Source organism: Triturus cristatus, chromosome 4_2 (genome assembly GCF_964204655.1).
Source record: "Triturus cristatus chromosome 4_2, aTriCri1.1, whole genome shotgun sequence".
Taxonomy (NCBI): Eukaryota; Metazoa; Chordata; class Amphibia; order Caudata; family Salamandridae; genus Triturus; species Triturus cristatus.
In genome coordinates, this window is record NC_140586.1 from 72520914 (window position 1) to 72547293 (window position 26380).

At 48.6% G+C, this 26380-nt stretch overlaps 1 long non-coding RNA gene across 1 annotated transcript in view; it reads right to left on the reverse strand.

Moving 5' to 3' along the window:
- LOC146833007 (uncharacterized) overlaps positions 1–26380 on the reverse strand; it is a 483129-nt gene that overhangs the window by 360913 nt on the left and 95836 nt on the right. The gene's annotated exons all lie outside the window — the stretch shown is intronic.

The following is a 26380-nucleotide window of genomic DNA, read 5'->3' on the forward strand; positions in this document are numbered from 1 at the left end:
AGCCGCCGGGTGTCTAGTTTTCAGAAATGCGTGGGTTTTGTAGGTTTCCCTAGATGGCCGCCGAGCACCGGGCCAAAAACCAAAGTGACCCCCCTTGCAAAACCAGGTGGTTTTGCGGTAGGCCATTTTGATGTCACCTCACTACGTTTTGGGCCCTTGCCTGCCGCGGGTACTTGGGCCTCCCACACAAGTGAGGCACCATTTTTACCGGGAGACCTGGGGGAACGCTGGGTGGTGGTAAATTTGTGTGAGCCCGGTGATGCCACTACTTTCCCACCCCAAAATGTGTGAAAAAAGTGATTTTTTGAGCAAAAACTGAGGTTTGCAGGGGATTCTGGGTAAGGAAACGTTGGGGGATCCACGCAAGCCATACCTCCCTGGAAGCCGCCGGGTGTCTAGTTTTCAGAAATGCGTGGGTTTGGTAGGTTTCCCTAGGTGCCGGCAGGGCTAGGGTTCAAAATCTACAGCTAGTCACTTTGCCAAAAAAAGGGTCATTTTTCACTGCAAAACCACGTTGCGTTTTGCGCCGTTTCCTGTCGCGGGCACTAGGCCGACCCGCACAAGTGAGGTACTATTTTTCTCGTAGGACTTTGGGGAACGCGGGGTGGGTGGAAATTTGTGGATCCATGCGGATCCATGCAGATTCCAGAACTTTCCATCACAGAAATGTGGGGAAAATGTGTTTTTTTGGTCAATTTTTTACGTTTGCAAGGGATTCTGGGTAACAGACCATGATGGGAGGCAGTCAAGTCACCCCATCCTGGATTCCCCTGGGTGTCTAGTTTTCAAAAATGTATAGGTTTGCTAGGTTTCCCTAGGTGCCGGCAGGGCTAGGGTTCAAAATCTACAGCTAGTCACTTTGCCAAAAAAAGGGTCATTTTTCGCTGCAAAACCAAGTTGCGTTTTGCGCCGTTTCCTGTTGCGGGCACTAGGCCGACCCGCACAAGTGAGGTACCAGTTTTCTCGTAGGACTTTGGGGAACGCGGGGTGGGTGGAAATTTGTGGATCCACGCAGATTCCAGAACTTTCCATCACAGAAATGTGGGGAAAATGGGTTTTTTTTGTCAATTTTTTACGTTTGCAAGGGATTCTGGGTAACAGACCATGGTGGGAGGCAGTCAAGTCACCCCATCCTGGATTCCCCTGGGTGTCTAGGTTTCAAAAATGTATAGGTTTGCTAGGTTTCCCTAGGTGCCGGCAGGGCTAGGGTTCAAAATCTACAGCTAGTCACTTTGCCAAAAAAAGGGTCATTTTTCACTGCAAAACCACGTTGCGTTTTGCGCCGTTTCCTGTCGCGGGCACTAGGCCGACCCGCACAAGTGAGGTATCATTTTTCTCGTAGGACTTTGGGGAACGCGGGGTGGGTGGAAATTTGTGGATCCACGCAGAGTCCAGAACTTTCCATCACAGAAATTTGGGGAAAATGTGTTTTTTTTGTCAATTTTTTACGTTTGCAAGGGATTCTGGGTAACAGACCATGGAGGGAGGCAGTCAAGTCACCCCATCCTGGATTCCCATGGGTGTCTAGTTTTCAAAAATGTATAGGTTTGCTAGGTTTCCCTAGGTGCCGGCAGGGCTAGGGTTCAAAATCTACAGCTAGTCACTTTGCCAAAAAAAGGGTCATTTTTCACTGCAAAACCATGTTGCGTTTTGCGCCGTTTCCTGTCGCGGGCACTATGCCGACCCGCACAAGTGAGGTACCATTTTTCTCGTAGGACTTTGGGGAACGCGGGGTGGGTGGAAATTTGTGGATCCACGCAGATTCCAGAACTTTCCATCACAGAAATGTGGGGAAAATGTGTTTTTTTTGTCAATTTTTTATGTTTGCAAGGGATTCTGGGTAACAGACCATGGTGGGAGGCAGTCAAGTCACCCCATCCTGGATTCCCCTGGGTGTCTAGTTTTCAAAAATGTATAGGTTTGCTAGGTTTCCCTAGGTGCCGGCAGGGCTAGGGTTCAAAATCTACAGCTAGTCACTTTGCCAAAAAAAGGGTCATTTTTCACTGCAAAACCACGTTGCGTTTTGCGCCGTTTCCTGTCGCGGGCACTATGCCGACCCGCACAAGTGAGGTACCATTTTTCTTGTAGGACTTTGGGGAACGCGGGGTGGGTGGAAATTTGTGGATCCACGCAGATTCCAGAACTTTCCATCACAGAAATGTGGGGAAAATGTGTTTTTTTTGTCAATTTTTTACGTTTGCAAGGGATTCTGGGTAAAAGACCATGGTGGGTGGCAGTCAAGTCACCCCATCCTGGATTCCCCTGGGTGTCTAGTTTTCAAAAATGTATAGGTTTGCTAGGTTTCCCTAGGTGCCGGCAGGGCTAGGGTTCAAAATCTACAGCTAGTCACTTTGCCAAAAAAAGGGTCATTTTTTACTGCAAAACCACGTTGCGTTTTGCGCCGTTTCCTGTCGCGGGCACTAGGCCGACCCGCACAAGTGAGGTACCATTTTTCTCGTAGGACTTTGGGGAACGCGGGGTGGGTGGAAATTTGTGGATCCACGCAGATTCCAGAACTTTCCATCACAGAAATGTGGGGAAAATGTGTTTTTTTTGTCAATTTTTTACGTTTGCAAGGGATTCTGGGTAACAGACCATGGTGGGAGGCAGTCAAGTCACCCCATCCTGGATTCCCCTGGGTGTCTAGTTTTCAAAAATGTATAGGTTTGCTACGTTTCCCTAGGTGCCGGCAGGGCTAGGGTTCAAAATCTACAGCTAGTCACTTTGCCAAAAAAAGGGTCATTTTTCACTGCAAAACCACGTTGCGTTTTGCGCCGGGTCCTGTCGCGGGCACTAGGCCGACCCGCACAAGTGAGGTACCATTTTTCTCGTAGGACTTTGGGGAACGCGGGGTGGGTGGAAATTTGTGGATCCACGCAGATTCCAGAACTTTCCATCACAGAAATGTGGGGAAAATGTGTTTTTTTTGTCAATTTTTTACGTTTGCAAGGGATTCTGGGTAACAGACCATGGTGGGAGGCAGTCAAGTCACCCCATCCTGGATTCCCCTGGGTGTCTAGTTTTCAAAAATGTATAGGTTTGCTAGGTTTCCCTAGGTGCCGGCAGGGCTAGGGTTCAAAATCTACAGCTAGTCACTTTGCCAAAAAAAGGGTCATTTTTCACTGCAAAACCACGTTGCGTTTTGCACCGTTTCCTGTCGCGGGCACTATGCCGACCCGCACAAGTGAGGTACCATTTTTCTCGTAGGACTTTGGGGAACGCGGGGTGGGTGGAAATGTGTGGATCCACGCAGATTCCAGAACTTTCCATCACAGAAATGTGGGGAAAATGTGTTTTTTTTGTCAATTTTTTACGTTTGCAAGGGATTCTGGGTAACAGACCATGGTGGGAGGCAGTCAAGTCACCCCATCCTGGATTCCCCTGGGTGTCTAGTTTTCAAAAATGTATAGGTTTGCTAGGTTTCCCTAGGTGCCGGCAGGGCTAGGGTTCAAAATCTACAGCTAGTCACTTTGCCAAAAAAAGGGTCATTTTTCACTGCAAAACCACGTTGCGTTTTGCACCGTTTCCTGTCGCGGGCACTATGCCGACCCGCACAAGTGAGGTACCATTTTTCTCGTAGGACTTTGGGGAACGCGGGGTGGGTGGAAATTTGTGGATCCACGCAGATTCCAGAACTTTCCATCACAGAAATGTGGGGAAAATGTGTTTTTTTTGTCAATTGTTTACGTTTACAAGGGATTCTGGGTAACAGACCATGGTGGGAGGCAGTCAAGTCACCCCATCCTGGATTCCCCTGGGTGTCTAGTTTTCAAAAATGTATAGGTTTGCTAGGTTTCCCTAGGTGCCGGCAGGGCTAGGGTTCAAAATCTACAGCTAGTCACTTTGCCAAAAAAAGGGTCATTTTTCACTGCAAAACCACGTTGCGTTTTGCGCCGTTTCCTGTCGCGGGCACTAGGCCGACCCGCACAAGTGAGGTACCATTTTTCTCGTAGGACTTTGGGGAACGCAGGGTGGGTGGAAATTTGTGGATCCACGCAGATTCCAGAACTTTCCATCACAGAAATGTGGGGAAAATGTGTTTTTTTTGTCAATTTTTTACGTTTGCAAGGGATTCTGGGTAACAGACCATGGTGGGAGGCAGTCAAGTCACCCCATCCTGGATTCCCCTGCGTGTCTAGTTTTCAAAAATGTATAGGTTTGCTAGGTTTCCCTAGGTGCCGGCAGGGCTAGGGTTCAAAAACTACAGCTAGACTCTGTAAATGTAAGTGTAAATTTTCAGTGTGAAAATGTGGTGCGTTCACCTTAGGTTTTGAGCCACTTCCTGTCGTGGGCACTATGCCTACCCACACAAGTGAGGTACCATTTTTATCGGGAGACTTAGGGTAGTTCAAATTTGTAAAGCAACTGTTATTACCTATTGATTTTTGATGCATTTCTCCCTTCCAAATGAAAGACATTGTGTAAAAAAAAAGTCATTTTGAAAAATGACCAATAATTGTCATGCAAATATGAGTATTCCCAATTTCGAAAATGTGCAAATATGCACTGTTTCTAAACTCTGTAATTTGTTCCCATTTCAGAAATACATAGGTGACTTTCATACTGATTTTTCCATGTATACATTTTCCCACAATAATTGCTATTTACCCGGACCAAAAAAAAAAATCATTACAAAATGCTGCTCAGTTTTCTACTCTGGGTTCGTTGGGCTCTTGGTGAACCTACAAGTCCTATACGTCCCCACAACCAGGAAGGTCTACCGGATGTAACGGTACATTGCTTTCAAAGAGATGTCATAATTCGAAGAAGTTACAGGTGAAAACGTTGACTCAAAAGGCTGCTTTTTTCAACAAATTTTTAATTTTTCCTATATTTACCTGTAAATTTCTATAAAGAAACCTTGATGGATCTACACAAATGACCCCTTGCTGAATTCAGAATTTTGTCTACTTTTCAAAAATGTATAGCTTTCCAGGATCCATTATTGTTTTTGTACCCATTTCTACCGTTAACTGGAAGGAGGTTGAAAGCACAAAAAATAGCAAAAATAGGGTATGTCCCAGAAAAATGCCAAAACTGTGTAAAAAATGTTGGTTTTCTAACAAAATTCTGTCATTCCCTAAAAGCTGGAGAAATGGTGATTTCAGCCCCACAAACCCTTTTTTGATACCATTTGCAGAGAAAAACCCAGAAGCTTTCATTTGCAGCCCGTTTTTCCAATTTTTCACAAAAAAAAAAAAAATGTTGCTGTATTTTGACTAATTTCTGGGAACCCTCTAGGAGAATCCACAAACCCTGGGTACCTTTAGAATCCCCAAGATGTTGGAAGAAAAGGACGCAAATTTGGCGTGGATACCTAATGTGGTCAAAAAGTTACAGAGGCCTAAGCGCGCACTACCCCAAATAGCCCAAAAAAGGCTTAGCACAGGAGGGGAAAAGGCCTAGCAGCGAAGGGGTTAATGTCTGGCAGTCCAATTCCACCATCGTACCAGCCAAGCGTGAGCTTTGATAATGCTATGCGTGGCCTGCCGCCCCAGAGGAGAGTCCTCTGAAGGCTCTCTATTTCCCCAAAATACGAATTAGGAACAGGGTCAGCGGCATTTTGGAATGCATAGAGGAAGCGTGGCAAGGACATCATTTTGAATAATGCCGCCCTTCCCAGTAAGGAGATAGGGAGCGATTTCCAGTGTAGAATGTCGCTTTTAAGGCGTTGCAGGGGTGGGGTCAAGTTACGTGTATATCGGAGTGTCTGGTCCAGAGAGATAAATATGCCTAAATATTTGAATCCCTCAGTGGCGATCGATATTGGGCAGTTTTGGGGCAATTGCGGGGTGTTACCGCTTAGGACATATATAAGTGACTTTTGCCAATTGACTCGGAATCCAGAGTATCTCCCAAAGATGTCTAGGATGTCAAATAGGACAGTAATGGATCTCTTAGGGGAGGTGAGGTAGAGGAGAACATCGTCCGCATATAGGGATATTCGGTCCTCCCATCCCGGTGCCCATTGCAGGCCACGAATGGCCACATCGTTGCGGATCCACGCTGCAAGGGGTTCGAGGGCCATAGCGAACAAAAGAGGAGAGAGGGGGCAGCCCTGTCGGGTGCCACGACCAAGCGCGAAGGGGGCGGATTTTTTATTATTTACGACCACCTGCGCCATGGGTGCGGCGTATAGGAGTTTCACCCACCTGATAAAGACCGGATCAATGCCAAGTTTTGTTAGCACTGCAAATAGATAAGGCCATTCAAGGGTGTCAAATGCCATAGTGGCATCTAAGGACGCTATGATCGCGTCCTCACGTATTGTGGGGGCCCTACCCAATACCCCGTGCACTCTGCACAAGTTCAGGGCAGTATTCCGCCGAGGCATAAAGCCTGACTGGTCGGGATGGACCAGATCCCCCACAACCTTAATCAGTCTGTTAGCAAGTACCTTAGCTAGTATTTTGGGATCGGCGTTTAGCAATGAAATAGGCCGATAGGAGGAGCAATCAGTTTTGGGCTTCCCCTCTTTATGTATGGTAACGATGGTGGCCAAGCGTTGGTCCAGAGGCAATATCCCCGTCTCCAGGCTACAGGTGTACATGGACCTGAGATAGTATCCTTAATTTGTCAGGGGGAAGCTTGTACAGCTCGATAGGGATACCGTTGGGGCCAAGAGCCTTACCTGGACGCAGCGCTCATATCGCTATTGCGATTTCCTCAGTGGAGAGGGAGCTATCCATGAATTGGCGGTCCGCCTCCGAAAGGGTAGGAAGGGAGATGTCCCTTAGAAGATCTAGGGAGTCCTCAACCGTATGGGGGGGCCACAGATTTGTATACTGTATAATAGTGGGCTGCAAATTGAGTGGCTATATCTTGGGAGTCCGTTACAGGGTTTCCGTCGACTCCCATGAGCTCAGGGACTAAGCGGCTAGCACGCTCTCTCTTATCGAGCTAGAAAATCAGTTTCCCTGCTTTGTCTCCCCAATCGTATATACGGCCCAGTTTTTCTTGTCCCAGTGTTTTGGCGCGATCAGTAACCAGGACCTGATATTCATCCTGACAGAGGCGGAGTTCGTGCATCGCTTCGGGTGTAGGGTTAGAGTTAACGGTATGTTCAAGCTGGTGAACTCTATGTTCAGCGTCAGAGATGTCTTTCAGTCTTTCCTTTTTCTCCCCCGCTATGAGGGACAGGGCCTGTCCTCGGATCACAGTTTTACGCTTCCCTGAGTGTTTGCGGGGATTCGACCGAATGCTCGTTTTCTGTAAAGTAGTCGTCAATGGACTTGATCAGATCCCCACGTATCTTGGGGTTCCTGAAGTGCCAGGGATTGATGGGGGCGATGCGACCTATTTGTTTATGATCTAATACTATATGGGCCCACAGGGGGGAGTGGTCAGATATACCCCTAGGTAGATGCCTGATTTCATGAGTATTAGCAACCTGGGAGGCGGGGGCAATCATATAGTCTAATCGGGAGAGGCTGCGATGTGCGTTAGAGTAGAAAGTGTGCTGTATTTTGTCCGGGTTGTATGTTCTCCATATGTCTACTAAACCCATTGCATCCAAAAAATTAGAGAGTGAGTGTGTCGTTTGGGGCAATTGACGCGGCGGGTGTCTGTCCAGCTCGCCCGACACAACAGAATTAAAATCCCCGCCTATTACAAGCTGTCCCACTGGTAAGGTAAGTAGTAAAGCACTAAGGTCGGTAAATGTAGTTGACTGCAACCCAGGGGGTACATATACTAAAAGAAAGGTTATGGTCTGACCCTCCCAAGAGCCGGCTACACCCACGTATCGCCCACAGTCATCTATGTAGGAGGATGTGACCGATAGCGGGAATGATTTTTTAACCATGATCCCCACTCCTCTCGAGCCGGACGTAAAACCCACATGTGCCACCATTGAGTATCCCCACCTGCACATTGCTCCGCACTTGTTGCCTATTAGGTGCGTTTCTTGGAGCAGGACTATGTCCGGGGACAGTCGTTTTATGTGCTGGGTAACCACACCCCGCTTAATTTTGTCCCCCAATCCGTTAACGTTCCAACTTAAGATCTTAAATTCCTTGTTGCGTTGCGTACCCATTTGTGTGAAATAACAATGTAGAGTTAAACACTATGCCATCAAATATAAAATCATACATAACAACCAAGAAAACCAACAGTCCCTCCCAACTCCCCCCCTCCCTGCTGCCCTGCACTCTGGGCTTCAAACTACCCATCAGAACAAAAATGCAGAGTGCCTGTCGCCCACAAAAAGGGAAAAAAAAAAAACTTGTGGAAGAAAACCTGCTAAAGGAAGAACGTTGGGGGAGGCTATAGCAGTTCCCCGATCCTCACTCCCAAGTGTTAGTACATCTAAGCCATTATGCAGGATGGTCAAAGTGAGCGGTGGCACGCAATTTCATATCATTACGCTCAACCCTGCATCTGGTCGCCCCGCGCAGCCCTCCCGGGGAGCCCACTCACTTCGGGAGACGGTGACCCCACAATCATCAAGTGGCGTCCTGTGCGGCTACTCCCCGTGTTTCAGCCGTCTGAGGGGCCAGTCCTCCGAGGGCCCTCCCGACCGTCCAGCCAGTCAGAGGCGGCCTCCGGATGATCGAAAAAATAAGTTTTCCCATCTGCCTCCACACGCAACCGCGCGGGGAAGAGCATGGCGTACTTCAGTTCTCTGGCTCGCAGCAGTTTTTTGACCTCTTGGAATGTGCGCATACGCATCTGCACCCCGCGGGTGAAATCAGAGATAAAGGTGATGTGTGCATTATCCAGGCGAATCTGGGGGGCTACCCTGGCGGTCTGGAGGATAGTGTCTCTGTCTCGGTAATTTAACAGACGGGCCAGTATTGGGCGGGGTGGAGCCCCCGGCTTCGGGCGACCTCCAGGCACTCTATGCGCTCTTTCAACAACAAAAAGTTTGGATAGACCCTTAGGCTGGAGTTTAGTTGTGATTAGGTTCTCAATAAAAAGGTCTACGGCATGGCCCTCCATTTTTTCTGGCACCCCCAAGACGCGTATGTTATTGCGCCTCATGCTCCCTTTATACTCGTCAAGTTTATCCTCGGTGGATTTGCGGAAGGCCCGTAGCTTCGCGAACTCAGCCTGCAGCTGCGAGGTGTCGCCCGCCAGTCCCGCTGCGGTGGTCTCGCGCTGCTGCACCCTCTCCCGGTAGTTGGCGAGGTCGGCCCTGATTAGCGTCATTTCGGAGGAGAGAGTGTCTATGGACGTTCGGACTCCGGTAATGGCTGCCATAAGGTCCTTCATAGTGGGCTCGGTATGATCCTGTGTCGCGCCATGCTGGGCCACGTCTCCCGGCGCCCTCTTATCAGGTTGATCGGCCTTTGGACATGTGTATCGGTCAAGTTTTTTGCTGGGACGCCCTGGCTCCCTTGGTGCCGGACATCGCGGGCCGGTGGTTGGTATAGCGCAGGTAGAAAGTCAGATCGAAAACAGAGGTAGCACTTGGGTAGAATGATCGTGGCAGGCGCTACTCCAAGGAGATTGTTCAGCGCAGGACATGTAAGTACGGCGATTCAAAATGGCGGCCCCCGCCGTTTATAGGTCGCGAGGGGCAAGCGGGATCTCCGCAGCTCACCCCCGGCAAAGGAGAGTCCAATTCAGGGGAAAGATAGGTTATGCCCAATCCTGCAGATTTTGCCCACCGCTTCACCACCACTCCCTCGCCGCGTAATCCCCGATTTCAGTCGGGTAGCCAAAATGCGCTGATGTGATGTGTCCCCAAGGTATTGCTCCGCCCAATCTCTAGGGTATCCGTGGAGAGGGTGGCAAAGGATCACCACAGTCCCTTCAGCATGGAGGGACTAGGTAGAATGCCACAGCCTTCAGGGCAGCACAGGTGGGAGCATCCAGTACCAGCCTCTCGCCGCAGCACGCCCCACCCCAGCACAACAAACAGAGGCTCACCACTCCACGTCCACAGTCGAACAATCCGCTCTGGCGACAGCCAGCATCCCCCAGCCGCCACCGCGAGGAGCGCGGGTCGGTGTCCTCCGCCGGCACGGGAGGCGGGGCGGGGGGAGGGGGGAAAGCCCCCGCTCCAGCGGCGGCTCGCAGGTCCCTCGGCGGCAGAATTGAGGGCCCAAGCGAGGCCCCCCAAGCCAGAAGACGAGGCAGCTCCACGGGTGTGGGGAGATTCCCTTCCGCCAGGTATGACGCTGCTGATGTGTCCCCACTGCAAGGAGGGGGGCGAGGGGGACAGCGCCGCAGAGTGGTGTGGGGTGTGCCTCTCACCCTCGAGAGGAGACACCCGGGCCGGCGTCACAGCGCCATCAGCTGCCAGGCGTCGCTCTATTGATCGGCGACTTCCGGCGAATCGTGGCCGTCCTCCCCTCCGCGCCGCGCCGGTGTCCAGGCGCCCTCTAGTCCCCGGCTGTGGAGACTCCCCCAGGCCCGTTTCTCCGGATCGGAGGCAGCGCCGGGGCTCCACGAAGCAGGGGCCGGGTCCGCTAGTCGTGGGGAGTCAGGTTTTAGTTCTTGATGCCAGGATGTGTAGCAGGATAGTTGTGTGGGAGGAGGTTATCGGCGGAGCCGAGGCACTACGCGTCCATCTTGCCTCGAAGCTAGGCCACGCCCCCGGACATTTCTTTATTAAGTGGGAGGAAAGGCACAAACTCCAGAAAGGCCAAGGCACTAATCTCGGCCTTGATGAACACTTGTTTAATGTCACTTGGTACAGGAAAGGTGGTATGACATGGTAAGAGCTATTACAATGCTTGAATATGTTATTGAGGTGGCATAGGTATCCAGATGTTCTAGTCCTGATACCTGGGTGAAAATGACTTGGTAGTATGCAGAGGACTTGCTTTGTTAAAAGAGATGAAGAAGGATATGCTGGAAATTAAGTGACAGTGGTCTGGAACCTTCGTCCTGTGGACGGAATTCATTCCAAGGAGACAGTAGAGGGGGGCGAGAAAGTCTGCCATTATTGATAAGGCCAGGCGCAAAATCAACAGGGACATGTGGGGTTTTTGTAGAGGCAAAGCTTTTGATAGGGTAGAGCATCCGGAGTTGAAATACGATTCACCAGATTTTTTGGAGGGGATGGGGTTCATTTGTCTTGGTACAGGATGGAGCTCTATTTGTTGCAAGTGAGGGAGGCGCTGGGGAGAACATTGAATGTGAACAAGTACTACAGAGGTTACTGGTGGGGAAGTTCAGAAAAGTTGGGGGAAGCCTTTTTCTGAGTGGCGGTTGGCAGTTCAGTTGCCATGGTTCTAGATTAAGATTACTGTTGTGTACATAGGTGAATCAGGACAATGGGGGGTGGTACTAAAATTATACTTGGAGAAAGCAACAAATTAAAAGGTAAGAATTAGGATACTTAGATGTTTAGGGATGTAGGTTAAAGTGTTAAGGTATTTAAAGATGAACAGTTCAATAACAGGATAGGAGTTACACAGTTGCAAGATAAAGATGTAAAGGGGGTTGTGGGAAGCTGGCTCTGTGTATATACTATACCAAAAAGAGGTACAGTGAGCACAGAGTCCAGTTTAACCCCAAAGGTAAGCAGAGGTAAAAGACGATAGCACCTTACTCTCTATCTGGGGTAGTGCGTGCGAGCAGTAAGGCTTTATCACGGGGTAGTGTTAAGCATTTGTTGTAATCGTGAAAGCTCTCTCAAAGAAAGAAGGGCGTCTCCCGCATTTACTGGATAAATCTCATGGACACGATTAACCCAAAGGGGTTGAATGAACATTATGATTTCAGTTGCTTTTTGTAACATTCCGTGATGTATTCAGTAATGATAAGTAGACATGTTATGATATTTCTTTTACATGGCTTAGGCATAACACACATGGTTTAAGTTCTATATTGGGGTTAAGCACACAGCGTCATGAACTTTTCCTCACCCATCTTTCTTATACGCAATTTGTTTTATCATCCCTGTTTTACCTTCAATAAGTGGGAACTGTTATTCACTCTCATGCTACGATTAAGACAGTATCCTATAAATTTATGATTGGGGTGTTTCAGGTAGAGCATTGTGATCCAAACCTTGTAAAGGATTCTCAAAGGGGTTTCTATCGTAAATGTACAGCTCATACATGTACTCGAATCAATTTATAGGTAACCGTTTAGGTGAAAACTAAAGGGGAACGTCACACAACCCACTCGGGTTAAACCACAATCCTTTTCTCACTTTCCATTGCAGGTGAAGTCCATACTCACTTCACCCGGGATCAATTTGTCGCGCATTGGTACGTGTATTCACAGGGAGCACACACGTTTTGTTTTGAACACCACAATTATTCAAGCGTATTGTTTTTGAACTTTTAACCCCACAAAATGTTGTACACCAAACTCTTTTTTTCATGTCCCTAATTACTTTGCGGTGACATATATATACATTCCGGTCGCGAACCGTGTTTACACATTGAAGCTTCGGGTCGCGAACCGTGGTGATACACTGAAGCTTTTCACCTGTAAGAAACGCCGGCACAAACTCGGGTAAGACTTGTTCCGCGTTCGCGGGATTTAATTTGGTCACCGTGGGAGAATATGTTTGGTAACTATTTGTTTACATCCAACCTACAGGGGTCTAGTGACAAAACATACCGTATTGAAGTTCACGTGAGTTTGTTTTACATCTTCGAAAAAACGCACGAGTTTCCGATAACGCGTTTAATGTAATTCACTTTCACTAGTTGTACAACTTTCTCGTTTACATCAGTGGAGTGTCTCTTTGCATGGTGGTAATTAGTACTCTGTATTATCGGATAATGCTGTGTGGAAATCTGAAATAATTTCTGTTAGCATGAGCTGAAGCCATCTTGGTTATGGCCTGTGCTGTCTATTTTAGTTGACTTCCTGACTCAGCTAAAAGCAATATGCATACTAAACAGTTTGTAGCTGCCAGAACACCTGGTCTCAGACTCAACTGTCAATCTCTTAGTGCTGCCATAAGCACTCCTGCTCCCCCTCCCACTTTGCTGACTAAGTGATCTCCCATCTGCCCATGTTTGACGGTAGTTATTCCTGTGTATGCTTGTACCTTCTATTTGTAAATACATGCTTTCTCTGCAACAAACTCTGTATATAAGGCCTGTGTTCTGTGACTTCAATGTACTACCTCTACCTCAGGCAGCACTTGAGAGTGCTGTGTGGACGTAGTCCCACTCATGAGTGATTAATAAACTTGTTGTTTTTAATTCCAGCTTCAGTGCCAATCTCTATTTTGTTGGTCTAAGGACCCGTGGACAGAGAAGGGTGACACCTGCACCAGTGCGCTCATTGAAAAGCACATTTCCACAGCTGCACAATGCTCGAACATGCATGTGCTTCTAATCTCGCGCTCTATTTGAATCACTTTCACCAGGTGTACGGTCCTCCCGCTTACACCAGTCACTTTTACGCTTGTATTGCATGACGCTACCAAGTTCTGTCATAAATCGGAGATCGCTCCCACTCTACATCACCTTTCTGTGCATGTGGCACCATGTCACCAACCCACAACACCAGAGATGAATTTACCGTGTTTTTGTTTCTACAACTGTTTCAATAGCGTTTATTGCATGTCTGGTACCATAGTTTTGTTTCCTCTACATTTTAGTGTATAGCCCCTGAAGAAGGGCTTTTTTGCCCGAAATGCATTGGGCAAAGACCATTGTTTGTTCAACGCAAAAACAACAGTTGATGGACAGAATGCAGAACAATGTCATACATTCACCCCAGTACAGAGATCTGGGCCTAAATCCATCGTTTTTTTCTCACCATGCCGTTCCAGTTTGAACCCAGCCATATGCAAATCAGTCTTGACCCTGTGCCTCATGGGAACAGTCCAGCCCGAACTGCCAAGCCAGGTCCTCCCTGGACTGGAAACAAGCATCCTAGGACCGGTTTTGGGGTTTCACCCCTCTTCAGCCGGGATAGCTTGATTCCAGTGGCATGGAAAGCACGGGACCCACGTCTGGGCATACCCTCCCCACTCGGCGTGACAAATGCAAAAACAACAGTTGATGGACAGAATGCAGGACAATGTAATACATTCACCCCAGTACAGAGATCTAGGCCTAAATCCATCGTTTTTTTGCTCACCATGCCGTTCCAGTTTGAACCCAGCCATATGCAAATCAGTCTTGACCCTGTGCCTCATGGGACCAGTCCATCCCGAACTGCCAAGCCAGGTCCTCCCTGGACTGGAAACAAGCATCCTAGGACCGGTTTCGGGGTTTCACCCCTCTTCAGCCAGGATAGCTTGATTCCAGTGGCATGGAAAGCAAGGGACCCACGTCTGGACATACCCTTCCCACTCGGGGTGACAAATGCAAAAACAACAGTTGATGGACAGAATGCAGAACAATGTCATATATTCACCCCAGTACAGAGATCTGGGCCTAAATCCATCGTTTTTTTGCTCACCATGCCGTTCCATTTTGAACCCAACCATATGCAAATCAGTCTTGACCCTGTGCCTCATGGGAACAGTCCAGCCCAAACTGCCAAGCCAGGTCCTCCCTGGACTGGAAACAAGCATCCTAGGACCGGTTTCGGGGTTTCATCCCTCTTCAGCCAAGATAGCTTGATTCTAGTGGCATGGAAAGCACAGGACCAACGTCTGGGCATACCCTTCCCACTCGGGGTGACAAATGTAAAAACAACAGCTGATGGACAGAATGCAGAACAATGTCATACATTCACCCCATTACAGAGATCTGGGCCGAAATCCATCATTTTATTGCTCACCATGCCATTCCAGTTTGAACCCAGCCATATGCAAATCAGTCTTGACCCTGTGCCTCTTGGGAACAGTCCAGCCCGAACTGCCAAGCCAGGTCCTCCCTGGACTGGAAACAAGCATACTAGGACCGGCTTCGGGGTTTCACCCCTCTTCAGCCAGGATAGCTTGATTCCAGTGGCATGGAAAGCACGGGACTCACGTCCCGAAACCGGTCCTAGGATGCTTGATTCCGGTCCAGGGAAGACAAGGCTTTGCAGTTCGGGCTGGACTGTTCCCATGAGGCACAGGGTCAAGACTGATTTGCATATGGCCATGTCTGAACTGGGGTGGCGTGGTGAGCAAAATAACGATGGATTAAACCCAGATCTGTGACTGGGGGGTGAATGTTTTGCCAATGTGCAAAATTCCGTTCATCATCTTGTGTGTTTTGCTGTTCGGCCTATGTGGGAAGGGTATGCCCAGACGGGGGTCCCGTGCTCACTACGCCTCTAGAGTCAAGCTATCCTGGCTGAAGAGGGGTGAAACCCCGAAACCGGTCCTAGGAAGACATGGCTTGGCATTTCGGCCTCGACTGTTCCCTTGAGGCACATGGTCAAGACTGATTTGCGTATGGCCATGTCTGAACTGGAGTGGCGTGGTGAGCAAAATAACGATGGATTAAACTCAGATCTGTGACGGGGGGTGAATGTTTTGCCAATCTGCAACATTCCGTCCATCATCTTGTGTGTTTTGCCATTGTTTATTCTACACCACTTGTTGTTATGATGTAATAACTACTAATTTGGATTGAACATCCTTGAACTTATTGTAAATACAAATGACAAATAAACAACTTCTCTAAGATTATGCTTTGTGAAGAGTTTTAACTTAACAAGAGAGAAAGGACTGAATATAATTCTCCGAGTGCATGTGGGAGATGCCCCTCTTTCTTTAAGGAGAGCGCTTTCATGATTGCTTATTCAACCCTCATACTCGAGAGGAAATTCCCGCTTGCACCACTCACCTTCATATCCGGATCACCTCAATTGCTTAACAGGAGTGCGTCTGTCTGTTTCAAGTTCAAGCATTTGTTGTACATACTCAATCAGCAAATTATGTCACACACTCAAAGAATAAACTCAGACCAATTTGATTTGTATAAAAATATATATATATTTTTTTTCAAAACCCCTGTATTGATTTATTGAAAATTAGGAAAACTGGCTTAGTATACGTGATTTGCAGAGCATAGTTTACTGCAATATTGTATTTTTCTCTTGATATTGTGTGGGCCTGTCACAGGTCATTATTTTTATTTTTATTTATACGTTTTATTCTGCGAACAAACATGGTAAACATATGGTTCCAGCATATGTAAAGTCACTCAAGCACGGCAAAACTTAATGCAAAAAAAAAAGAAATGTATACATTATCAGCAATCTCGTTTGAGTCTTTTCTACTTGGCATCATATATCCATTGGAGGGCATCATCTCACTCATGTCCATCTGTATAGATGAGTATGTGGCGAAGGTCCAGAAAGGAAACACACAAGAATAACAATGGGGAACAAACAAGTTGTGCAGCTGATGAACCTTTGTGCAATACCCAGAGTACATACACCCATCTGCAGGTATTCCAGAGTAAACATTTATAAAGGTAGTGAATACATGTCAGTATTCTATGCAAGTGGGTGTTCGACGAGGTACATAGTTGGGGGGGGGCCATATATCTCGAGCTCTGGAAGGAGCGGGTAGTAATTCAGCATAAGTATTCAGCTGCTCTTGCCACAGAATCAGGTCGCTTAGCCATTCCTTAAGTTTCGGCGCCCTTCCTCTACCCCATCTACAGGACACCCTACACTTTCCCAATGCAAAAAAAAAGAAAATGATGGACAGAATGCAGAACAGTGTCATACATTCACCCCAGTACAGAGATCTGGGCCTAAATCCATCGTTCTTTTGCTCACCATGCCGTTCCAGTTTGAAACCAGCCATATGCAAATCAGTCTTGACCCTGTGCCTCATGGGAACAGTCCAGCCCGAACTGCCAAGCCAGGTCCTCCCTGGACTGGAAACAAGCATCCTAGGACCGGTTTCTGGGTTTCACCCCTCTTCAGCCAGGATAGCTTGATTCCAGTGGTATGGAGAGCAAGGGACCCACGTCTGGGCATATCCTTCCCACTCGGGGTGACAAATGCAAAAAAAACAGTTGATGGACAGAATGCAGAACAATGTCATACATTCACCCCAGTACAGAGATCTGGGCCTAAATCCATCGTTTTTTTGCTCACTATGCTGTTCCAGTTTGAACCCAGCCATATGCAAATCAGTCTTGACCCTGTGCCGCATGGGAACAGTCCAGCCTGAACTGCCAAGCCAGGTCCTCCCTGGACTGGAAACAAGCATCCTAGGACCGGTTTCGGGGTTTCACCCCTCTTCAGCCAGGATAGCTTGATTCCAGTGGCATGGAGAGCAAGTTCGGGCTGGACTGTTCCCATGAGGCACAGGGTCAAGACTGATTTGCATATGGCCAGGTCTAAACTGGGGTGGCATGGTGAGCAAAAGAATGATGGATTCAACCCAGGTCTCTTGACTGGGGGTGAATGTTTTGCTTTGTTCTGCATTACGTCCATCAATTGTGTGTTTTTTGCTTTCTCGCCCTAAGTGCGCCAGGTATGCCCAGACGTGGGTCCTGGGCTCACTGTGCTACTGGAATCAAGCTATCCTGGCTGAAGAGGGGTGAAACCCCGAAACCGGTCCTAGAATGCTTGTTTCCGGTCCAGGGAGGACCTGGCTTGGCAGTTCGGGCTGGACTGTTCCCATGAGGCACAGGGTCAAAACTGATTTGCATATGGCCAGGTTTAAACTGGGGTGGCATGGTGAGCAAAATAATGATGGATTCCACCCAGATCTCTTGACTGGGGGTGAATGTTTTGCTTTGTTCTGCATTCCGTCCATCAATTGTGTGGTTTTTGCTTTCTCGCCCTAAGTGCACCAGGTATGCCCAGACGTGGGTCCTGGGCTCACTGTGCTACTGGAATCAAGCTATCCTGGCTGAAGAGGGATGAAACCCCGAAACCGGTCCTAGAATGCTTGTTTCCGGTCCAGGGAGGACCTGGCTTGGCAGTTCGGGCTGAACTGTTCCCATGAGGCATAGGGTCAAGACTGATTTGCATATGGCCAGGTCTAAACTGGGGTGGGATGGTGAGCAAAAGAATGATGGATTCAACCCAGATCTCTTGACTGGGGGTGAATGTTTTGCTTTGTTCTGCATTCTGTCCATCAATTGTGTGTCTTTTGCTTTCTCCCCCTACGCCTGGCCAGCAGTATGCTAAAGATGACGAACTTTTGCTGGGCAGCTGGAATCGCCTCGGCATACTGCAACAACACCAGTAGTGGAGACATCGGTATTTCCAGTAAAGTCATGCGTGCCAAAGCTTCAAATATCTGTTGCCAATATAAATGTACAGCCTCGCAGGACCATGACAAATGAAAAAAATCAGCATTATCTGATTGGCATCTATCGCAGCGTGCATTGTCCCGTAGGCAATAGCGATGCAGTCTGACAGGAGTGTAATATGTACGGTGTAAGAATTTGTAGTGTGTGATACGGAGCCTACTATTCGAGGAGACAAGCTCAGTGTGTTGGCAACACTAGTCCCACTGTTGGTCTGTGATGTCATATCCCAGTTCCATGTTCCATTTGGCACGCGCCGGGCATGAAGTGTATTCAAGTTCTGTGTAGAGACAGCAGTATAGGGTCGACACCAAATGCGAAGCCTCAGGGGCATGCAGCAGGCGATGTAGTGGGGCGAATGTGGGGGGTTCCTTGGGGTATGATGGTGTATATTCCCTAATACCTTGTCTCAGTCATACGTACAGAAAAACATCCATAGAGGACGCTTGTGTTTTTTGAAAGAGTTGCGACATATCTTTAAATGTACCATTTAAATAAAGGGCACCCCAGTTGTGGATCTGGAATTTGGATTTAGTCTTGGAGAATATCCCCTCTAGAAGCAGCGGCATTTTCGGATGATATGTGAGTGGAAGTAACGGAGAGTAGAGCATTGGTGCCTTAAGTATATGCAGGAGGCGCTGCCAGGCTTTAATAGTACAGTCAATTGAAGATGGTCCCTCCGGCCTGTTTTCAGGCACCGAGAGGATGACCCCGTCCAGCAGGATGGGATGCGTCAACCAGTGCTCTGTAGCAACCTGGGGTGTGTATCGGGGGGGATGAAACCAATAGTGCGCAAAATGCGCCTGGGCGCACAGATAATATAATTCAAAATTGGGCAAGTCAAACCTGTGAATATGGGCAAGTGAGTATATCCCACTGCAGACATGGTTGTTTACCACCCCAGACCAATCGTATGAGCTCCGACCTAAGCATATTAAAAAAGGGGCGTCCAGGGTAGAGCGGGATGTTTAAGAAGAAATATAAAGATTTGGGGAGGATAATCATTTTAATAAGCGAAATACGTCCCGCCATGGTGAGGGGGAGGGCTATCCATCTAGTGATGCAATTTATAACGTGGTCCAGCGCACACCCATAGTTACAGCGTAGGAGCTCTTCGCGATCATTAGTGACCCGTACCCCTAAGTATTTTACACCCTCAGCACACCACTCTATGGGATAATCGGTAGGGAATGGTAACGCCGCTGAAGTAAGTGGAAAAACCTGCGATTTGGACCAGTTAATAGTGATGCCCGATAGCCCACCAAATCTCACAAATTCTCGCAGCAGCGGATTGAGATTATGAGTTGGATGCTTTACATATAAGGTAATATCGTCCGCATATAAAGAGACCAGTATGGGATGCAGAAAGCACCTAAGGGCCTTTTCCGGATGGTGCTGCCGAAGTCTCGCCGCGAGGGGTTCAATTGCAAGGGCAAACAGAAGCTGGGAGAGAGGGCATCCCTGACGAGTGCCTCTCGTAAGCATGATGGAGGAGGAGATATGCCCATTTATTCGTACCCGAACCGTGGGGGAGGCATAAAGAAGACGAAAGGAATCCAACAGGGTGTCCCATGCATTGTAGTATGGTGAATAGGTAATCCCATTCCACCGAATAAAAGGCTTTTGTGGCGTCTAAAAAGACCGCCACGTGTACCAGCTGAGGATCGACATTGTGTATAACGGAGAATAACGTGCACAGGTTGTGATAGGTTGCCCTCCCAGGTATGAAACCTGCTTGATCTGGTAACACTAACTTCTCCATTAAGAGGCTAAGTCGATTCGCCAGGAGCTTAGCAAGGATCTTTGCATCCATGTTAATAATAGATAAAGGCCTGTACGAATCACAGTGATCCGCAGGTTTGCCTGGCTTCAGTAGGGAAATTATAAGAGCTTCCCTCATAGTAGCCGGAAGAATTTGAGCCTCCAATGCCTCCTCATAGACTTCCCGCAATATGGGTATCAACTGTTCCCGGGACTTTTCCGGATTTCATTTTCATAATCGCCTCTCTAAACTCATCTACCTCAAAAGGTGGAGCTAGAAACTCCCGTTGGACGTATCCCAGCCATCCCAGGGCAATGTCCTTTAGGTAAGGAGTGAAATCCGGGGGGGGCGGTACGCTGGGGGGTGTATAGTGTCTCATAGAAGGAGGTGAACGTGCTAAGAATGTCACAACTATCCCTGTGGCGTGTGCCCGACGCATCCAGCACGTCTAAAATATAGTTAGTGAATCTGGGTTTTTGTACTTCCATGGCAAGCACCCTGCCTGGCCTCTCTCCTTCCCCATAGCAACGTGCAATGAAGTGCCTCCCCCGGAAGCAAGTCTCCAGCTCGGCAGTATCCATATATTCGGTGAGTTTGTCCCGCAGTACAGCTCTCTGTGTGCCCGAGGTCTCACGCCACATATCTGCTTCTAAAAGTTTAAGTTCACCCTCCAGTCGACGCAAGCTGCGCCAAATGTCTCAAAACACTCCAAAGCTCTTTGCCATGCAGAAACCACGGACCGTGACTTTAAAAGCTTCCCAGAGAGTACTCATGCTAGTTACTGAACCTTTGTTATGACTAAAAAAGTCTGAAATTTCTTCACCCAGTTCAGCCTGGAAAACCATGTCTAATAGTGCCTCTGGCACCAGTCACCAGCTAAATGGGGGAGCAATGGAACCAGCAAGGGTCAACTGCAGAAGCACAGGTGAATGATCTGAGAATGTTCTGGCCATATGGGTTACGGAGGCAATCCAAGGCACCACACCACGAGTGACAATCCAGTAATCTAGGCGAGACCAAGCGGCCCGGGCGGTTGTGTGGTATGTGCCCTCCCTCTGTCCCGGGTGATCATATCTCCATGCATCCACTAGTCCGTGGGCCTGGAGCAGCTGTGAAAGAGTCTCCTGTGTTTATGTGTAGTGGTGAGGCTGGGGGTGCGAACGGTCCAGTGCAGGACATAATGCCGTATTAAAATCCCCTCCCCAAAAGATATGTGTCGAGCCCACTTTTAGGATCTGCCCGCAGAGAGAGGTGTAATAGTTGGGGTCATCAATGTTAGGGCCATAGCAGCAAACCAAGGTGACTAATTGCATACCCAAGACACCCCAGAGCAGGCAATGTCTACCGGAGGGGTCTCCCAACGAACCGCCCAAGACAAAGGGAGTACCCTTCTTTAACAGGATCAGGGTGCCCCATGAATAGGACGAGTAAGATGAAAAGACTCTGACCGACGCCCATCTAGTGCCAAAGCAGGGCAACCTGTGGGGAACAGTGTGTGTTTTCTGAAGTGCTGCTATGTGTATATGTAGGCTGTCCTGAATTCGGTTAAAACCGACTGTGCCCGACAGTACCCTACCGGATGAAAATCAGCGGACTCATTTTAAACCGAGTGTCACTGATTTCAGAGTTATTGCACCACTTGGCCACTTGATGGAGCCAAAGCATTGCAAGCCAACAGCAATTTTGGCCTGAGAAGAAAGCAGCTCAGAAGGTGAGTCACCCCATTAAGGTGTGAATGGCCCAAGGGCCAGAGCAATACCAGGCACCCTGCCTGGCTCATGTGGAGGGAGAGGAGCTGTTGTGGTCTGCCGGCTGTCTTACTGCAGCCGCACCCAAGTACTTCACAGGTCTTTAAAAAGACCATTTACTTAACAAGTCTTTGTTGTTCTTTTGCCCCTTCTTAGAGCCCCTGCAGCTACACTGTCCCTGGCTCTTCCCATGACTGTGCCCCGCTCCTGGCCGCTGAGGCCACCCGTCGCGGCTGGATCCTATCAACCAGCCGCTGCACTGCTGCCTTTGCTCATCTTGCATAGTGCGGAATATAGCGTGAACTTGGCCCAAAGCTGGTAGCGCATTTTTCATGAGAACCCGATTAAATTACTCAAGGACAGAGCTTTTTTTAAAATTATGGCATTGTCTGGATCGTTACAGCACCGTGAGCTTTCGATCCGCTTACGGTCTTCGCAGGCATCTCAAAATCCTGCTGATTAAGACGGCGTCCATCCTTTCACAGCGTCCAACATGGTATCTGCAGCAGGATACAGCCAGCAGTGAAGCCCAGGAGTACTGAGCCTTCCCATATCAGTCGCCACTCAAAATTTAAAATAGTAACGTGAATAGCTGCTCCCCGGCACATAATCTGCACTTCTAGTCCTGGTAGGAGTTGATGAAATCAGGTGCGGCGGCATGAGGGAAGTGGGGTGCGGGGGGGGGGCGGTAAAGCAGTGACCGGCGGTTGCAGCTGTCAACATGTCAAAGGTTGGAGGGGTCGGGCCTGGCAGTGAAACAGAGGCGAGAACGGGACCGGGGAACCCGAGAGACCCGCTATCTGCACCCTGCTCTAGCCGGATCAGGTTAGTATTGGAGAGAGGAGTCTTGAAGCTCATTCCGGCCAGGAGCCGGAGGCCTGGACGTGAGTGAAAGAACAGGTATGCTGTAGTAAAGCTGCTCCTCTCACTCGTGCCGCTGACTGACATGGAAATGATTTTCATGTCTGCTCGCACATCAAAGCTTCGCAGCCTTCATGCCCCATCCCTGCAGCTACCAGGCGGCCTTTGGTCATCATTAGCATGGCAGCTGGGCCAAGGCCTCCTTTCACCGACTGTGTAATATATAGGCGCTTTGTAGTTCCAGGGACACTTGGTATGAAAAAAATTACTTTCCCCAGTAAAAATCAATACAATAATGACCGCTCCTGGGTTCATTGGCAATGCACGTTGCCATCGATAATTCTGAAACACTTTCTATATTTTGTTTTACTAGTGCCGGTTTTCGGAAAAGGCAGCATTCAATGATTTGGTGCTTTCCCACAACCATTTAATTTAGAACACCAGTTTCCAAACACAGAAGTTAACACACAATTGCATTTCCAGTCGGGAAAATACGAGACGAATGTCATTAATTCACTTTGCTGTTCTAGTTAATCAGTTTCCAGTTAAAATTTGTTTGAAATTTACTCAAGGGTAGCTGCAGAGTGCCATGGCAGCCTTGGATGGTTAGCTTGCACTCATAAAACAGCGCAATGTCCTCCATCATAAAAAGGGTGCTCCAATGTTTTGTACTAATGTTCTAGAGATTCGAGAGACGCTGTGGTCAGCTGCACTAGTATTGTAATGGTCTGTGATTTCCAAGCCTTAAAGGGAATAAACAGACACATTTATTGACTCTCTCACTTGGATGGAGTCGCTCGAGCAGCACATTCAGGTAGATTCAATCAGCACAGGCACTGCCCTCGCAGGAGTAAGAAATCCACAGAACTGGGGTCTGGTTCGGAGGACCGCATATACGCACGTTCTACACAGCTGCCATCTTGCCTGTTCCCTGGCCCGCCAAAAGTCTATGGTTGGCCAGACGGTCTTAATAACTTTCATTCAGGCATTTGCATTGAACATATGTTTGCCACTGCTTATGTGGGTACTGCTTTACGGTCTATTTAGAGCATGTGTATGTGCAGCCACACATGCTACAAAGGAAAATGTTACCCTGAAAGTATCTGTAGATTCACATGGAATCTTTCCTAACATGTGGGAAAAGGCCAGCTCAATGCATATGTTGCAGAACCTGTCCCAGAGAATGCCAACCTTCAGGTGCACCAGTATTGGCATGGAAAGCTACATCAGTGGCCAGAATTGGCAAATTGTGTACTGGCTGTTTTGGCGTTGCCAGTCAAGTGCCAATGTCGAGAGGGCCCTATTCACAAATAAAAGTTTACATAGGAAGGAAAGAGAGAGCGCGAATGACCAAAGACTCACTGAAGAAATATTGTATGGTGTACTACAATAAGTTTGTCTTGTAAAAATGTATTTGGACCTCATATGCACTGTACATACCCTGTCTATATACCATGCATCAATGAAGAAAGCAAGCAATAATAAAAGCAAAGCATTCCATAAACACCGGTAATACACTGTTTCAGTTGTTTTTTATGGCGCGAAAATGAGTAACCACTGAAAAGCACTGTTTTTTTGAGGTGTTGAAATCACTGGAAAACACTGAAAAAACACCACCAGAATTTACCGAAAATAGAAACTGAAAACAGGAAAGCCTATGTATATGGTGTTGATCTAGATATGCCAAAAGTTGTTGACATTTTCGGGGCGTGAGCAAATTTATCCGTAAGGGGTCAGTGATCGATGCCATACCTATGATGTAACAGGGTAATAAATTATGCCATATAAATAGATCTGCATGTAAGCGTTGCCATGTGCGTCGGTGTATACAGCTGATGATGAATCATGTTGGAACATCCGGAGTACAATAACCAAAAACCCACCCACCCCCACCCACAGCGGCACCTCAATCGTGCCGGGATTAGCTCACCCGTTCAAAACCCAATACAGCCATGAGAATGCATAGTAAATAGAGACAATTCGTAAAGTCAAACCAAAAAGGAACAACAAGTGGTGAGGGGGATTTCTCATGTGGGGGGTCACTAGAGCAACACAAACACCTCTCCTCCCGCCACCAGGGACCGTGGTAAACGTCATGGTCCAAGGGGGAGAGAGCCAGGCAGGGGGAGGAGGGGGACACCTGGCTCATCATAGAGTGTTACCATCTGCCATGAAAACGCAGAATTACAAAGTTCTCAAAGGGGATGGACATGGTGCGTGCATCATTAAAAGTCACTTATCTGGATACAGCTGATAGTCATCGGCACACCACCGCCGGGCTAGTACGTCGACAGGCCACAAAGATCGGACCTCAGGGGCTATATGCGGTGAAACCATTCGGACAGCCCCAGTACCATGAGAGGTCACGTACTTTGCGCCACAGGCTGCCTTCCGAAGAAAATCAGCAATCTGGTTAAGGAGAAGGCGGTCTAGAAGCGTGGCCTTCTGATGCATCCCCAGGAGAGCGACGATGGATCGATTTTAAGAATTCTTCCACCTGGTGCGGATTTGTGAAGATGGTGCTTTTTCCACGATGGGTTACCGCAGGCGAGCCGGATATAGAAGAGCGTACTCAATCTGGGTCTTTCGGAGCTTTTGTTTAACTCCCATAAATTTACATTGCTCCTCTTGCACTGCCACAGTGAAATCAGGAAAAATGGTGAATTCCACTCCCTCATAACGCAAGTTCTTATGCTCTCTTGCCAGCTTCAAGGCAGCGTCTCGATCACGGTAATTGAGGAGTCGAGCTACAATGGGCCTAGGTGGACCGCCAGGAGGGGGCCTAGGCCCCAGGGAGCAGTGCGCACGTTCCACTATGAACTGGGAGGAGAAAGGATCTTCGTCACTGGCACTGCGCAGCAATCTCTCAACACACTCCTCCAGACGGCCTGTATTAGTGCTCTCTGGAATGCCCATGATCCGGATGTTGTTTCGGTGGCTGCGGGCTTCTAGGTCTTCGTTCTTTGCAGCGATTACCTTAAGCAACTTATCCATGTATGATACCTGTTGCCGCAGTTGAGAGGTGGCATCTTCATTATCCGATGTACGCCGCTCCACTTCTTTCAACTGCCCATCGTGCTTGTCCACCTTCTGGACCAGGAAGTCCAGGGGAGTATTCATGGTGTCCATTTTACCCGACAGATCAGACATGCTGTGTTGCAAGGCCAGAAGCAACAACTTGACTTCATCTTCCTGCAATGGGGGCTGTGTCTGCGCCATCTCACCAGTTGCCGGACTTGAGGTCGAGCGAGTGGCCACCCTCTTGGCTTTGAACACCAGCTTCGGCTGTCGACCATCCGGTTTGCCCATGACAGCCGCGCAGCTTTGATGTCCCTCTCCGGGCGTGTGTGGGGAGACTTTGCTCTCCAGGCCCAGAAGGGGGGTGGGTGGCACAGAGATTACAAATGGGCACCACCGCGACCAGACGTGGCCCCGGACCCCACAGATACCTGGGGGCTCCCACCTCTCCTCGAATCCCCAGTGTATATGGGGCAGTACGGAGTGTCTCACCAGTGAGAGGTGCGCAGTCGTTCACCAAACAATCCCTATGCGAGGAAAATTGTTGTCGTAGCAATCAGGTCAGATGTAGGTGCAGTCAGAGTGGCATTTATGGTGCCTCCAGAGAGATACACAGGTAGGCCCACAGCTACTGTCCACGCAAGGGCCATCCGTCCAATATGCGAGTATGCCCCTGAACAGGGGAGGTAGATGAGAGGTGCCCGTCCAAGCAGCAGGCCACCGCGTGCACACTGGACCCGATCAAGACCAGTCAATGAGGCCTCAGTGACTGCGCGCCAGGCAGAGAGAATTGAGCACGCACTTAATAAATATTATGTAAGGTCCAGAGAGGGTTACAGCTGGCTCCACAGCGCAGATCCCAGCACCCCACAGCAAGCACTAGCTAAGTCTATGCGGATTTAAGGGCC